This window comes from Monodelphis domestica, chromosome 7, assembly GCF_027887165.1.
Source record: "Monodelphis domestica isolate mMonDom1 chromosome 7, mMonDom1.pri, whole genome shotgun sequence".
NCBI classification, from domain to species: domain Eukaryota; kingdom Metazoa; phylum Chordata; class Mammalia; order Didelphimorphia; family Didelphidae; genus Monodelphis; species Monodelphis domestica.
Window position 1 is genome coordinate 28,801,804 of NC_077233.1, and position 13,297 is coordinate 28,815,100.

Genomic DNA, 13,297 nt, shown 5'->3' on the forward strand with positions numbered 1-13,297 from the left:
GTGCTGTGATCATTGGACAAAAGCAGATGATGCCATGGAGGAAGCAGCTTGTAACTGGCTGGATCATATGCACCTCTGGGCTTATTGTATAAAAGAGACAATGCATTTGGAATCTCATAATCCAATGGTAGACCAGTAAGATCGCCTGAGATAAATAGCCTTTAGTGGGGAGGAAGAAAGTTTCTCTCTTTTTTCCTCCCATAGTCCCCCTCCCACTCCATTGATTGTAGTAGTTAGGGATACTTCAAGGTCTCATCAGAGGTCTCATTCATGACTTGAGTCAGTTATAGAGTCCATTGGAACAGTCAATATAAGAAATCAGGAGGTGAACAACAGCAATATCAAGAAGGATGTGCTAAGGTAAACCTCAGAAGCTAGCAGAGGCCTCTGAGTGTCACAATTTTCCCCCTTATAGCTAACATAATTTCCACCCATTTTTCCTATTTCTATCTTGTAGGGCCAAGAAGACCAAGCTGAATCCCCTTCTGTAGGATAGTTCCTTCTTTCTTTCTTCTTTTCCTTCCTTCCTTCCTCTCTCTCTCTCTTTCTCTCTCTTTCTTTCTTTCTTTCTTTCTTTCTTTCTTTCTTTCTCTCTCTCTCTCTCTCTCTCTCTCTCTCTCTCTCTCTCTCTTCTCTTCTTTCTTTCTTTCTTTCTTTCTTTCTTTCTTTCTTTCTTTCTTTCTTTCTTTCTTTCTTTCTTTCTTTCTTTCTTTCTTTCTTTCTTTCTTTCTTTCTTTCTTTCTTTCTTTCTTTCTTTCTTTCTTTCTTCTCTTACCTTCCATCTTAGAATCAATACTGTGTAGTAGTTCCAGGGCAGAAGAGTAGCAAAGATTAGGCAGTTGGGGTTAACTGACTTGCCTAGGGTTACACAGCTAGAAAATGTCTGAGGCAAGATTTGAGCCCAGGACTTCCTGTCTCCAGGCCTGGCTCTCAATCTACTAAGCCACCTAACTGCCCTCATTACCCCATTTCTTTTATTCTTTTTTTTAACCCTTACCTTCTGCAACCCAGCTGCCCCCTCCTTGTATTCTTAAAGATGTGATTTCCTTCCTAATTCTCCTCTTCCTTAAGCTAAATATCACCATTTCCTGGCACAAGTGCCTTTGTCATCCTGGTTGCCTTCCTCTAAATACTCTCCAGTTTATAGAAGTTTTTCTTAAAATAAATTGCCTGGAATTGAATATAATGGCTTAGACTTAATTTAGCTAGTGATGAACTATCACTACCTTACATCTAAACATTACTCTGCTTTTAATGTTGACTAAATTGGCATTAGCTTTTTTTTAACCATATCACATGCTCAATCATTTTGACCTCATAATCTACTTAATCTCTTTGCCCTGAGTTTTTAAGGACAACCACCTACTCATACCTCCTCCAAACCTGTAAGTTTGATTTCTTGAACCCATGTAGGGTTTTACATTTATCTTTCTTCACTTCTATCTTCCATTCAGTACAATTCTCTAGTTTTTCAACACATTTTTGGGTCCTGCTTCTGTTATCCAGGATTAACTTTCACTCTCAGTTTTGAGCTACCTTTAACTTGAAAAGCAGACCAGCTATTCCTCTTTCTAAGTAACTAAGAAAAACGTTAAACAGCACAAGGATAAATACAGAACACAGAAGCATCCACATACAGCCCTTTTTAAAAATAATAATGCCTGCCTATTGTCCAGGATACATTTAGTTCAGCAATATATGCATCCTGGTTAGGCATTTAAGACATTTTTCTGGGCCTCAAACTGAAGAGGTAGAGAGCAGACTTAGAGAAGGAAAAGGCAAGGCACCCCAGTATCTTTGCCAAGAAAACCCCATGAGAGCCTCGGGCCTGGAGACATGGATGACTTGGACTCAAATGTGGCCTCACACTTCCTAGCTGTGTGACCCACATTACCTAGCCTTTACCACCTTCTGCTTTGGAACCAATACACAGTATTGTAAGATGGAAGGTAAGAGTTTAAAAAAAGAAAAGAAAAGAAAGGTTACAGGGAATAATCCCATAGAAGGAGATTCAACTTAGTCTTATGGCCCTAAAGGACAGAAATAGGAGAAATGGGTGTGAATTTATATTAGCTTTAGGGGGGAAATCAAGACAATCAGAGATCTCTGCTAGCGTCTGAGGATCATTGCCGTGGCACATCCATCTCAAGTTTACTGTGGGTCACCTCATGATTCCTTGGAACCAATACAGAGCATTGATTCTAAGATGGAAGGTAAGGTTTAAAAAAAGAATTCACATAAGACGGTAAGGGTTTAAAAAAAATCTCATGGATGATATGGTCCGTGGATTCACGAGAAATCAGACACAATTGAACAACCAACAGAGAGCAGGCAAGATCATATTTGGAAAACTGCACAGTGTCTTCAATATCAGAGCTGATCTACAAGGCAAAAATCAATCTGTTATTTTCTTTAAGTCAATATTCTTCAGGTGACACTTGCTATAAGAATGTGAGCCATGGAGAGACACAAAGAGGGCCAAAGTAGGAGTCAGTGTATTGCCAACAACAACTTTTGAGTAAGAAGTTGTTATAAGGAATTTCATAATTTCACTCTGGCTCATTAGGAGCAGAAGTTTTAGGTCAGAGGAAGGTTTTTAATTTGTATGTTGCCTCCTTAAGAAACAGCAACAGCTCTCTCCCTCTGTCACTTTAAGAGAAAACCATAAAACAGGGGAAACATGAGTTAAGGGTCCTCCATTTTGCTCTGGCTTTGGTCTGAGAGGAGTCTGAAGGTGCTGGGTTGGGTCCATTTTCTCACTGTCAAGAGAAACTAGCAGGGTAGGTTTGGGGATCTGGATCTGTGATACAAGACTGAGAAGAAGTCTGCTACTGAGAGAGCTGCTGCACTGTCTGTGTCAGCTGTCAGTTTCCACCACTGAGAGTTTGCATTTCTAATACTTAGTTAAGGAGGTTGAAGAAGATTTAATTAATTAGCATAGGTTATTTTTATTATATTATATGTCATATAATATATATTATATTATTACATAAATAAATATTATTTAAGATAATTGAGAGTAAGTTTAAGGAGGTCTATTTATCAGGTAAGAAGACTGCCAAGAAAGCAGTTAGATTGAGGGGGTGGTTTAGATTTTTTAGTATAGGATTTGAATTTAAGATATAGCATGAGAGTTAAGAGTTACTCTCTCCTATTTCCTACCTCCTGTTTCCTGTCCCTGCCTCTACCCATAGAATAAATAGTTTCAGTGGTGTACAAAACTGATCTACATAGCTTCTATCAACCTCCACAAATAAGTTACCCATAACAGCTTGGCTATAAATATTTATTAGCCATAACAGCTATTTGTTAGCTATAACAAAGTGTAATGAAGTTGGTCATCCAGGAAATGGATGATCAGAAAGTGAGAGCTCAGCATGCTGCTAAAGGGTGATGAATAGACTCCTCCGTATCAATAGCATGTTAGCTGATCTAGAGGCAGACCTCTAGCTTAGCGTGTGGATTCCCTGTGGAGAACTGATGGAAGGACCCAGCTGAGAAGAGCATGAGATTGAGAGGTATAAAGGGGTTTTGATTTGTGTCAGCCTACATTGACGGACCAATGGTTCTCCTGAAGCATCATCGAAAATACCATGGTACTGTGCAGAGTTCTCTGAAATCCCTCACTTTTCTTGTTTAGCTCTCATTCTGCAGATGGAAAAATCTTGATCCTGGGGAGTAAATGGATGTGCTCACCACATTTCTTAGTAAATCAGTGATAAACAGAAATGAAAGATAAGAGTTTGTGGGAATTCTATACACAAATATTGATGGATAACTTGGTTGTAGTCAGGTGTTCTAGAGTAGGAAAAATATCAGTCTATCCTCCATTTAAATAACTCTAATGACAGCTCTGTATTATTCTTAGACTAGAATAGGCATGGATTCTCTAGAAATGAACATGGAAAAAGAAATAAATAATTATAACTTATGGGGGCAGCTAAGTGGCTCAGTTGATCGAAAGCCAAACCTAGAGATGGGAGGTTAAGGGTTCAAATTTGGCCTCAGAAACTTGCTAGCTGAATGACTCTGGGCAAGTCTCTTAAATCCCATTGCCTAAGGAGTTGGGCCCTTACTGCTCTTCTTCTTTAGAACCAATACAAAATATTTATTTGAAGATGGAAGGTTAGGATTTTAAAAAAATATATTACTTAATTTTCTCATTTTGATGTATATTCAAGATAACTTTCATTTCAATAGTGTCCCTAGCTACATTCCTCCCTCTATTCCTCCATCCCTTCCTCCCTTCCTCCCATGACTAGGAAATGAGTGGTTTCCCCTTGCCCCTCAGCTATCAGAGGTGGGATTCACATCACTGCTGGTCACCTTGCATGAGGACAGGGCTGCTGTAGGGTACCTATCAAAGTACTGTGAACTTTAGATTACTCCACCCTACTTAGTCTAACAAAAACAGGAATGCCTACACCCATACTTAAGGATTAAGTATTTGGGAGGATGGCCTATGACAGACATGTGCTAGAAAATGACAAACCAGAAACAACTGACAGACCCCTGGGCTGTCCTAAGTCAAGCTTAAGCTACCATTGGTACATGTAAGAAGCAGGAAAGTGATGTAAAAACTGTCTACATATTTTGTGTCACTTCCTCTCTCTGGACTCTTTGGCGGTGGAGAGGTGGCGGTGGCACGTGCTGAGCGATTCGGCATTTTGGGTGGCAGCTGCTATTGTCTGGGTTTAGCGGTGAGTTTTCCTTGATACCATGCTGGAGGAAGCTAAGTAGCCTATTTCAGGTGTGGCATCTTCACTGAGCTCTCTCAGAGTTTAGGCTGATTCTCTTCTCCTTTACCTTCCAAACACTATCCTCTTAGAAAAGCCTCTAATCTTCTTCAGAGACCTCGTGGCTGAGGACTTTGAACTCCCCCTGGCACAGGCCAGGTGGGAGAAATTCTACACCTTTTCCCTCTCCCTCCTCCTTAATTCCTTCCCTCTATACTAATTAAACCACCATAAATTTGCAAACTGACTTGGGCATTTTATTTGGGACATTCCCTGGCAACAAAAAATAATTTAGATTAGGTCACAACTCTAAAATTATCCTTACAGTACTGATGCGAGTCCATCACCCAAAGTCCTTCCAGAGTCCACTTGAACCTGGGGTAAGAAGAATTGTATCTGTGCCACTGTTTTGGAGCTGGGGGAAGCTGCTACACTTGAGCTGGGCCTTTGACAGGCCACAGCTGGCTCTCCTTAGGGATACAGGGGTGGGGGGAATAAGCAACCTTCTGAATCCTGCTGAACAGCTGTTCTCCAATGTTGACTGAAGCTGTCCAGCCTCCATATCAAATCCAAGCTGAAACAGTCCCATTAAAAATGGCTTTCTTTCTCTCTTCTGAGTTAGAAATCTCAAATAATCTTTCATTCAAAAGTTGTTCAATGTATTCCCTGATCTTTTTATCGCCACCTAAGCTTGATGTGTGGCAATCTTTTCTTGCATTCATTTGGTCATTGTGTTATTATAATCAGAAAAGCAGAGCAATCAATCTATGGGGAAGGAAGGTACCATTGGTTGCCAATAATCTTGATAAGGTCAACAGCTTCTCCTTTGAGACCCTCTTCAGAAAGCAGTTAACCCAGAATTCCTAGCCTGACTTCTTAAACTTGCCCTTACAGCACAGTTGACTATATTAATAGGAGGAAAAACAAGATAATCAAGAGAAATCTCTATAGCAGCAAATGGCATCTTTGGGGATTCCAGATGCTAGAGTGACTTTCTTTATGTAAAGAAGCCCATTCTATTACCTTGTTATTTTTCCTCTCATTTGTACTTCAGTTAATATAGTTGAGGAATGTGGTAACTACATCTTTATCCGAGTTATTGACAAGAAGGTTAAAGAGCTCACCATCAGGCGATGCTCTGATGCCTTGATAGAGTTTGTCCTTTCTTTTCAGAATGGTTAGAATGGATGAGCAGGCACTGGCAGGAGTTCTGGAAAAAAAACAGGAGGAGGTAAAGCAAAGATATGGCTGCAAGCCAGATGCACATGACTTACCCTGACCCACAGCTGGAGAAGAGGGGTCCCTTATTTACAAAGTGGCAGAGAAAGGCAGGGAGAGGGTGGAGGTCAATGGGAACTTTCATCCTTAATCTTTTAAGCCACTGCAATCAAAGCATCTTGAAGTAATAAGACATGGGCTGGCCTGGATAACTGGCATCCCCCAGACATTGGATAGAATGCTGGACCTGGAGTCACAAAGATCTAAGCTCAAATCTGACTTTAGATGCTGGCTATGTGACCCAGGACAAGTCATTTCACCTGTTTGCCTCAATTTCCTCATCTGTAAAATGGGGATAATTATAGTACCTCCCAAGGTTATTGTGAGAATCATAGTGCTTTGCACAAAGTAAGCTTACTAGATGCTTCATTCATTCATTCAATCATTCAGTCAGTCAGTCAGTCAGTCAGTCAGTTATTCAGTCATTCAGTCAGTCAGTCCATTGCTTTTCCTCTCTGGTTCCTGGATTTTCTCACCTCCATTCCCTTTGCAAGATTTTTTCCTTTCTTTTCAGTATACCTCTCCATGGGTTTTATCCCACTACATAAATAGCATTGCTGATACTTCTGTGATCAAAGGGATCACTTGATCTTTTTGAGAGAGATTCATGATTCCATTTTGTTTGTTTCCTCAACAAGCATTGGGCATTGGATATTGGGCACTGGAAGTCAGGCATTTATGACTGGTTTTTTGCTCGGATCTTGTCTCCAAGTAACTTCTGGTTTTATCCAGTGGAAAAAGAGAAGGTTAGAGGGGTAGGGAACAAGTATTTATATAGTGTCTACTATGTGCCAGACCTTGTGCTAAGCATTTTACAAATATCTCATTTAATTCTCACAGCAATCTTACCAGGTAAGATATTATAGTATAGTATAGTATAGTATAGTATAGTATAGTATAGTATAGTATAGTATAGTATAGTATAGTATAGTATAGTATAGTATAGTATAGTATTGTATTATATTAATTACATTATATTATTATGTTATGTTATATCATATCATATCATATTGTACCATTTTAAAGGTGGGGAAACTGAGGTGACATGACTTGCCCAGGGTCACACAGCTAGGAAGTATCAGAGGCTAGATTTGAACCTAGTTCTATCTGACTCTAAGCCCAGCACATCTATCTTCTGTGCCACCAGCTGCCTTCTTCTTCATTGAAACTTTGTTGTTCAGTCATTTCAGCAATGTCTGACTCTTCATAATGTCATTTGGGATTTTCTTGGTAAAGATACTGCAATAGTTTGCCATTTCCTTCTCCAGCTCATTTTACAGATGATTAAACTGAGACAAACAGGGTTAAGTGACTTGTGACTTGCCCAGGGTCATAAAGCTCATAAGTATCTTAGACTAGATTTGAACTTAGGTCTTCCTGACTACAGGTTCAGCACTTTCTTTACTGTGCCACCTAGCTGCCCCATCATTGTAACTAGTTCCCATTGTATCTGATATATATATATATGTATGTGTGTATACACATTCTTAGACATATAGACATAAATGTGCATGTATCTCCTTTGTGCATTGTATATACACACATATGCCAAATATATAAATATTTATACATATATATGATATAGAGACATATATGCCAAGGATGTGTGTATATGTGCATATATGTGAATGTGTATGAACTTTGTTATTGATTGTGAGACATGGAAGACACTGGCACAGGACCATTCTGCATGGCATACCCCATCAAAGAAGATGCTGTGTCCTATGAGCAAAGCAGAATTACAGTAGCTCAAAAGAAATGTGAGATGTGCACATTTAGAGGCATCTCCATCTCAAATGTTCATAAAGGCTATTGGTGCCAAACCTTTGGGCAAGCCTTCCCAGCTCATATTGGTCTGATCAGCCATAGTTAGACACACTATATTTTGATGTCAATTTGATCCTCTTCAAGTACAAAGGACAACAACCATACCAGGCCATATCATGTGTGTATAAAGAGATTTAATGGACAGTAGCTAAAACAAAACTATAAAGACACTTATAGATATCTATCCATACATATATTTATTTATTTATCTGTCTATTTGCATGCCGTTTTCTGCTTTCTTCTGACATTTTTAGTTTGAGGATATTTTGATTTTATGTAGAAGTTTATATTTAAAGTTCAAAGACTTAAGATTGTATTTGTAAGGTTGCTGGAGAATGTGTTTATACCAGCCCTTGTTAGAGCACTTGACTGGGGAAGAAGGGCCTTACATGTCTCTTTTTAAGAAATATGATCTAGGTCCTATTCTGAAGAGGCTTCTTTTTTATCAGCAGTTCACTTCCCAAATTGATTCTTTCTTTTCTGCATCAATGGAGTGTCATTTCCTCCTTCAATGGGCAGTAAAGGGAAAGACATTACCTAGAGTCTTCAATTTTTTACTAAAGACTTCATAACCATTGGTGAAGCTTTTTTCTTCTTCTTTTGTAAGGGGTGGTTAGAGGGCTGACTTTGAAGCCAAAAAGATCTGAGCTCAATCCCCACCTCTAGTGCCTGAGGTAACTAACTCTCTGAAACTTCTGACCTACATCCGTGAAGGACTTTCCACATCATCAGTTTCCCACATTGATGAAAGTTTATATAACCTATAGCTACAGATGCATCATTTATTAGATGTATGGTTTCATCCATGTAGAGAATTCCCAATGAGGAACCCCATTCTACCAGTGTGTGCTTTTGTGTCTAGATCTGTGTGTATATGTAAATATCTACATATATAGCTATAATTATGTCTATATAGATATAGCATTTATGAAGAGGGATAGGTAGACAGATGGACAGACAAACAGACAGGTTATATAGTTTCTATGGAGAAGGATAGATAGGTAGCCAGGATGGGGAGACAGACAGACAGACAGACAGAGATGATGATGGATAGATATATATATATGGGTATGGATATGAATATGGATTTGGATATGGATATAAGACATAGTAGGCATACTTGCCACAACTTCTCCTGGCCATCATAGTGGCTGATAAGGGGTAATCGTAGGTCACTGCTATGACACTTGCCTGACAAAAGCCCAACAATAATTTTTCTTAGCTTTAGACCATTGTATATTCAAAGACAACAAATGAAGATTTTTGTTTGTTTTCTTCATGATTTAGGAAGTGATAGAAAACATGGATGGCTAATGATCTTAATATTAAAGAAAATCAAAACATAATTATATACCAATATCTCTTTATAAAGGCATCTATGGTATATGTATATATACATATACACATTTAACTATAGAAAAGTATATACATATATATACATACTTGTGTACATATTCCAATTTTGTGATCAAAAGATCACTAACTATATAGACAGGAAGTAATAGAAAACATGGAAATATGGAAAATTGAAACTCATTCAAGCATATAGCTATATCTACATATTGTGTATTTCTATAGCTATCTATTACTATACCTCTATATTAATATACATGAGCATCCATCTGTATCTAGAGCTGGATCAATAAACATACACACATATATCTTCATGTGTTTCATTTTCTGAAATTGTATAATCACTAACCGTATCCATGTTTTCTTTCTCTTCCTCTTTGTTTGAAGAAAATAAACAAAAAACTTCATTCATTGCCCTTGAATGTAACAATAATTTAAGGCTAAGAACAATCATTTGCCACAGTCATTTATGTCAGATAAGTGTCATGGGGGTGACCTAGAATTATCCTCTGCCAGCTACTCTAACCAAGGGGAGCAATTACAGAAAGGCAACCTTTGTGTCATACTTCAACGTGACAGTTCTGTTGACCTGACTGCCTGGGAAGGCAAAGGTATGGAGTTCTTGCTGTGGAATAATTCTCAGATCCCTTGAAAGGGAAATTTTCATCAATGTAATTGAGCATTGACTGAATGTCCTTCCATTTCTTTTCATTCAAAGGTAGTTGTAAGTCCTAGCCAGGTTGTCAATTTGTGACAAAATAGAAATTATTTATTCTCTCTAAAGATTTAGGCAGCTTAATTTGTTATTTTATTTTTTAAAAAATGAGAAAGCAAGAAAGAAGATTGGAATGGATAGTGGTGAGACGCAGTTTTAGAGTTCAATGATATTCTTTGGCTTAAGGAAATCCCTCAATCAGCCTTTAAGCAGAGCACCATATATTTAGAATAGAAAGGATTTCAGATGTGTTCTAGTTTAACCCTCTCACTTTAGAGATGAACCTAGAATCTGGGGAAGCAACCTGCTCAAAATCATATTGGTGGACTCCTGGCAGAGTCAGGACTCAAACTACTGTCTTTGGACTCCAAATCCATCACTTGTTCCACTGAATGATACTGGCTTGTTTGAGATATAATATAATAATAGGGGGTCCTTTGGCATGTAGAGAATAAATGACTTGGTCATGGTTGCATAGCTATTAAATGTCAGAAATAGGACTTTAATAATTCCTGACTCCAAGCTCAGCATTATGTTCATGATGCCTCTTAGAATTTCATGCAGCTTATGATGAAGGATGTAGGTTACTATTACTATAACTAGATTAATAACAATAACTCCTCATATTTGCCTAATCCTTTATACTTTTCTTATCATTCCTATTTATCTTGTTTTTATATCACTTCATTTCTAAATATCTCTTTTCCTTTCTACCTCCTAATTATTCTTTAATAGTAGAAAGAAAGAGAGAACTTTAGCTAAGATGATCAGTAAATCAATGTTCATTGGGACTCCAAGGAGAGAACACCTTCCCCCCAGCAAGGATATGACACATCATGGGGAAGGGAGGTGCTCAGCATCAAGGTTATGGATGAAGGAATAAATGAATGGCTAATGAATGGAAAAGCATTTTTAAGTACTTAGTATGAGCAGCTAGAGGACAGTGTTGGGCCTAGAGTCAGGAAGACTCATCTTCGGAATTCAAATTCAGGCCCAGATACTTACTAGCTGTGTGACCCTGGGCAAGTCATTTGACCCTATTGACCTCAGTTTTCTCATCTGCAAAATGAGATGGAGAATGAAACAGCAAACCATTCCACTATCTTTGCCAAAGAAACCCCAAAGGGGGTCACAAAGAATCATATACAACTAAAATAATTCAATCACACCAACAATATATGTAAAGCAGTCTGCTAAGTTCAGAGGATACAAATACAAAAGCAAGAGAGTATCCATAGTGTGGGTGTTCAGTTTAAATTAACTGAGTCAGGGAGAGAGGGTAATAAATAACAGCACTGCACACTGGCAACTAAGTTAATACCTGCAGTAAGGTTACATAGTTGGGTGTGAATTCTTGGGGGAATATGACAGTGTATATTGAACTTTGGTATATGAATCCCTAGGAGTTTGGGGACTATAGAAAAAGCTAGATGGATGGAAGCTGGCATGCTCTGCTGGAGCCTTGAGAATGAAAACATCTTTAGTATTAATGGCCAATCCCCATGGAGTAATTCTAGCCTTTAGGAACTGGGCTGAATAAGTCCTGCCATATGTAGCTCACTGATTGGCACAGTTCTAGGCTCCCAGTAAAATCTGGACAAAAGACAAAATTCTTATGAGCATATGTAAGCACATCTATTTCACTGAGGTCCAGAGAAATAAGATTTTTTTAAAAATTTAGAACTCAGAGGATTGGGGGGGGGGAAGAAAAGAGAATTCCCCCTAATTACTTAGCCAGGAAAGGGGAGAAGGGCAACCCAAGAAATAGAAAGAAAGTGATGGCATTAAACAGCCACCCCACCTCCCACCCCAGATGGTATGAGAAACCCTTATCTCAAGCCAGAGAACCTTTGAAGGGAAGTAGTTCCTCAGATAGGTGAAGATTTTGATGGAGAAACTGAGGCAAAGAGAATAAATGACTTGCCAAAGGCCATACTACAAATCACTAGTGGTACCTTAAATAGAATCTAGGTCACTTAAATCTTAGCAGCTGGGGGACTGTAGAGTGGAATGTGGGGAAGAGAAACTAATCCATCTAGTCCAGTCCAATAAGTATTTGTGAAGTGTTTGCTATATGCCAGGTACCGTGCTGGGTCCTGGGATACAGAGATAAAAAGGAAACAGTCCTTGCCCTCAGGAAGCTTACATTTTGGGAAGGGGATTAGGGCACCAAAAGATAAACAGATTAGAATCAGGACACTATTAGAAGAGGAAGAGATCACTAACCATTGGAGTTCCTGTAATGTTAATGATTTATGTATACTTGGTCATTTACAGAAAAAAAGTCTCATGGTGCCTGGACTTTTCTCTTACCCTTCAGGTTGTGTTTGCTCACTGGAGCATTTTTCTAGACATCAACTTTTAAAGCACCTCTAGCGTTTTGTTTTAAATGATACAAGAGAGATATGGATTAATGAAGGAAGGGTACAAGTGAACAGTCACCTTGATGGGTGCCTCTGGCCAAACTCATTTTGGATTTGTCTAAACACTAAACAATCTCAGGAAAAATCAGCCCGTGGTCTAAGGCCCCAGTGGAGCCATTTCTCTTTTCTTTTCATTATATATTTTTTGTAAGGAAGTTCCGATTGAAATGAAAAGTAAATGAGAGGCTCAGCTTCTTATACATTCTAGTTAGGGGTGAGAAACAGAAATGTGAGGGCACTTTTTGTTTAGGGTCAAATTCTCTCTTAATCATGGTTTTGTTTCTCTTAGGCAGCTAGGTAGCACTTGTGGATGTCTCCCTCCCTCTCTATCTCCTTCCCTCCTTCCTACTTTTTCTCCTTTCTTCCCTCCCTCCCTTCCTTCTTTCCTTTGGAAGGGACTTCAGAAGTCATTCTTACTCAAACTTGTCAAGTTACAGATAAGGAAAACTGAGGTCACGGAGCTGAAGTGACTTTCTCCAGGTCACAAAGCTCAGAAGAGTCTGGGAAATCCAAAGTCAGTGTTTTCTACTTCACCCTGTTTTACCCAATTACTCAATAACAGAGAATCAAGACTTGGTGCTATTCATCAGCCTATCCACTGCCTTGTTTGCCCACAAACACACACATTTTTTTTTTAAACCTTCCCTCCCTTCCAAGGCAGAAGAGTGGTAAAGGCTAGGCAATGGGGGTTAAGTAACTTGCCCAGGGTCACATAGCTGGCAAGTGTCTGAGGCCAGATTTGAACCCAGGACCTCTCATCTCTAGGCTGGGCTCTCAAACCACTGAGCTACCCAGCTGCCCCCCCCCCCTCACCCACATTTTATAGATAAGGGAAACCAAGGTTCAGAGAGGGAAAGCAACTTATCCAAAATCATAGAATCCTCAGCCCATAAATTAGATCTTCCAAGGGAGTCTAGGCTTACCTAGTACAAATGCCTCCTTTTATAGAGGAGGGAAATTGAGGC

At 39.0% G+C, this 13,297-nt stretch overlaps 1 long non-coding RNA gene across 1 annotated transcript in view; it reads right to left on the bottom strand.

The window, feature by feature from the left end:
- Nucleotides 1-13,297, bottom strand: part of LOC130455410 (uncharacterized) — a 30,808-nt gene that overhangs the window by 13,533 nt on the left and 3,978 nt on the right. The window contains exon 2 of the long non-coding RNA XR_008913364.1: nucleotides 5,861-5,946. This is a non-coding gene — a long non-coding RNA (uncharacterized LOC130455410). The remainder of the gene's footprint in view (nucleotides 1-5,860; nucleotides 5,947-13,297) is intronic.